This window comes from Mixophyes fleayi, unplaced genomic scaffold (assembly GCF_038048845.1).
Source record: "Mixophyes fleayi isolate aMixFle1 unplaced genomic scaffold, aMixFle1.hap1 Scaffold_1991, whole genome shotgun sequence".
NCBI lineage: Eukaryota > Metazoa > Chordata > Amphibia > Anura > Limnodynastidae > Mixophyes > Mixophyes fleayi.
The window spans coordinates 42,501-45,000 of NW_027446225.1; the positions used below are offsets into that span (position 1 = coordinate 42,501).

The window sequence follows — 2,500 nt, forward strand, 5'->3', positions numbered from 1 at the left end:
CTTGTTCAGTGTGGTGCGGCTGTATGTAACGGTTTTCTATTGACCTACATCTCTTTTACATCTCAAAACCAGCATTGAAGAAAGTCGGAACAAGAGAGAAAAAAAAAAGGGCCTACAGCACCTGGTATTCCCAGGTGGTCTCGCATCCAAGTACTAACCAACCCCGGGTCTGCTTAGCTTCCAAGATCAGGCTTGTTCAGGGTGGTGTGGCTGTAGGTATTGGTTTCCTATTGACTTACATCTCTTATACATCTAAAAACCAGCATTGAAGGAAGCCGGAACAAGAGAGAAAAAAAAAAGCCTACAGCACCTGGTATTTCCAGGTGGTCTCCCATCCAAGTACTAACCAGGCCTGGCGCTGCTTAGCTTCCAAGATCAGACGAGATTGGGCTTGTTTAGAGATGTGTAGCTGTAGGTTTTGGTTTCCTATTGACCTACATCTCTTATTATCTCAAAACCAGCATTGAAGGAAGCCGGAACAAGAGAGAAAAAAAAAAGGCCTACAGCACCTGGTATTCCCAGGTTGTCTCCCATCCAAGTACTAACCAGGCCCATCCCTGCTTAGCTTCCAAGATCAGACGAGATTGGGCTTGTTCAGGGTGGTGTGGCTGAAGGTATTGTTTTCCTATTGACCTACATCTCTTATACATCTAGAAACCAGCATTGAAGCAAGCCGGAACAAGAGATAAGAAAAAAAGGCCTACAGACCCTTGTATTCCCAGGTGGTCTCCCATCCAAGTACTAACCAGGCCCGTCCCTGCTTAGCTTCCAAGATCAGATGAGATTGGGCTTGTTCAGGGTGGTGTGGCTGTAGGTATTGCTTTCCTATTGACCTACATATCTTATACATCTAGAAAACAGCATTGAAGGAAGCCGGAACAAGAGAGAAGAAAAAAAGGCCTACAGCACCTGGTATGCCCAGGTGGTCTCCCATTCAAGTACTAACTAGGCCCGGCGCTGCTTATCTTTCAAGATCAGATGAGATTGTGCTTATTCAAGGTGGAGTGGTTGTAGGTATTGGTTTCCTATTGACCTACATCTCTTATACATCTCAAAATAAGCATTGAAGGAAGCCGGAATAAGAGAGGGAAAAAAAAGGCCTACAGCACCTGGTATTCCCAGGTGGTCTCCCATTCAAGTACTAACTAGGCCCGGCGCTGCTTATCTTTCAAGATCAGACGAGATTGTGCTTGTTCAAGGTGGAGTGGTTGTAGGTATTGGCTTCCTATTGACCTACATCTCTTATACATCTCAAAACCAGCATTGAAGGAAGCCGGAACAAGAGAGATAAAAAAAAAGGCCTACAGCAGCTGGTATTGCCAGGTGGTCTCCCATCCAAGTACTAACCAGGCCTGGCCCTGCTTAGCTTCCAAGATCAGACGAGATTGGGCTTGTTCAGGGTGGTGTGGCTGTAGGTATTGGTTTCCTATTGACCTACATCTCTTATACATCTCAAAATCAGCATTGAAGGAAGCCGGAACAAGAGAGAGAAAAAAAAGGCCTGCAGCACCTGGTATTCCCAGGTGGTCTCCCATCAAAGTACTAACCAGGTCCGGCCCTGCTTAGTTTCCAAGATCAAACGAGATTGGGATTGTTCAGAGATGTGTAGCTGTAGGTAATGGTTTTGTATTGACCTACATCTCTTATAATCTCAAAACCAGCATTGAAGGAAGCCGGAACAAGAGAGAAAAAAAAAGGCCTACAGCACCTGATATTCCCAGGTGGTCTCCCATCCAAGTACTAACCAGGCCCGGCCCTGCTTAGCTTTGAAGATCAGATGAGATTGGGCTTGTTCAGGGTGGTGTGGCTGTAGGTATTGTTTTCCTATTGACCTACATCTCTTATACATCTAGAAAACAGCATTGAAGGAAGCCGGAACAAGAGAGAAGAAAAAAATGCCTACAGCACCTGGTATTCCCAGGTGGTCTCCCATCCAAGTACTAACCAGGCCCGGCTCTGCTTAGCTTCCAAGATCAGACGAGATTGGGCTTGTCCAGGGTGGTGTGGCTGTAGGTATTGGTTTCCTAATGACCTACATCACTTATACATTTTAAAACCAGCATTGAAGGAAGCCAGAACAAGAGAGAAAAAAAAAGTACTAACCAGGCCTGGAACTGCTTAGCTTTCAAGATCAGACGAGATTGGGCTTGTTCAGGGTGGTGTGGCTGTAGGTATTGGTTTTCTATTGACCTACATCTCTTATACATATCAAAACCAGCATTGAAGGAGGCCGGAACAAGAGAGAAAAAAAAAAGCCTACAGCACCTGATATTTCCAGGTGGTCTCCCATCCAAGTACTAACCAGGCCCAGCCCTGCTTAGCTTCCAAGATCAGACAAGATTGGGCTTGTTCAGGGTGGTGTGGCTGTAGGTAACGGTTTCCTATTGACCTACATCTCTTATACATCTCAAAACCAGCATTGAAGAAAGTCGGAACAAGAGAGAAAAAAAAAAGGGCCTACAGCACCTGGTATTCCCAGGTGGTCTCGCATCCAAGTACT

At 45.6% G+C, this 2,500-nt stretch overlaps 1 non-coding gene and 10 pseudogenes across 1 annotated transcript; all 11 read right to left on the reverse strand.

Moving 5' to 3' along the window:
- Positions 1–27, reverse strand: part of LOC142120367 (5S ribosomal RNA) — a 119-nt pseudogene extending 92 nt beyond the window's left edge.
- Positions 28–298: 271 nt separating this feature from the next.
- LOC142120410 (5S ribosomal RNA) lies at positions 299–417 on the reverse strand (annotated as a pseudogene).
- Positions 418–497: 80 nt separating this feature from the next.
- Positions 498–616, reverse strand: LOC142120298 (5S ribosomal RNA; annotated as a pseudogene).
- An 81-nt stretch (positions 617–697) lies between these two features.
- Positions 698–816, reverse strand: LOC142120332 (5S ribosomal RNA; annotated as a pseudogene).
- Positions 817–897: 81 nt separating this feature from the next.
- Positions 898–1,016, reverse strand: LOC142120446 (5S ribosomal RNA; annotated as a pseudogene).
- Positions 1,017–1,097: 81 nt separating this feature from the next.
- LOC142120434 (5S ribosomal RNA) lies at positions 1,098–1,216 on the reverse strand (annotated as a pseudogene).
- Positions 1,217–1,298: 82 nt separating this feature from the next.
- On the reverse strand, positions 1,299–1,417 carry LOC142120385 (5S ribosomal RNA; annotated as a pseudogene).
- An 81-nt stretch (positions 1,418–1,498) lies between these two features.
- LOC142120401 (5S ribosomal RNA) lies at positions 1,499–1,617 on the reverse strand (annotated as a pseudogene).
- A 79-nt stretch (positions 1,618–1,696) lies between these two features.
- Positions 1,697–1,815, reverse strand: LOC142120275 (5S ribosomal RNA; annotated as a pseudogene).
- Positions 1,816–1,896: 81 nt separating this feature from the next.
- Positions 1,897–2,015, reverse strand: LOC142120199 (5S ribosomal RNA). The gene has a single exon (XR_012683624.1). It is a non-coding gene; the product is annotated as a 5S ribosomal RNA (ribosomal RNA).
- A 238-nt stretch (positions 2,016–2,253) lies between these two features.
- LOC142120289 (5S ribosomal RNA) lies at positions 2,254–2,372 on the reverse strand (annotated as a pseudogene).
- Between the last annotated feature and the right edge of the window lie 128 nt (positions 2,373–2,500).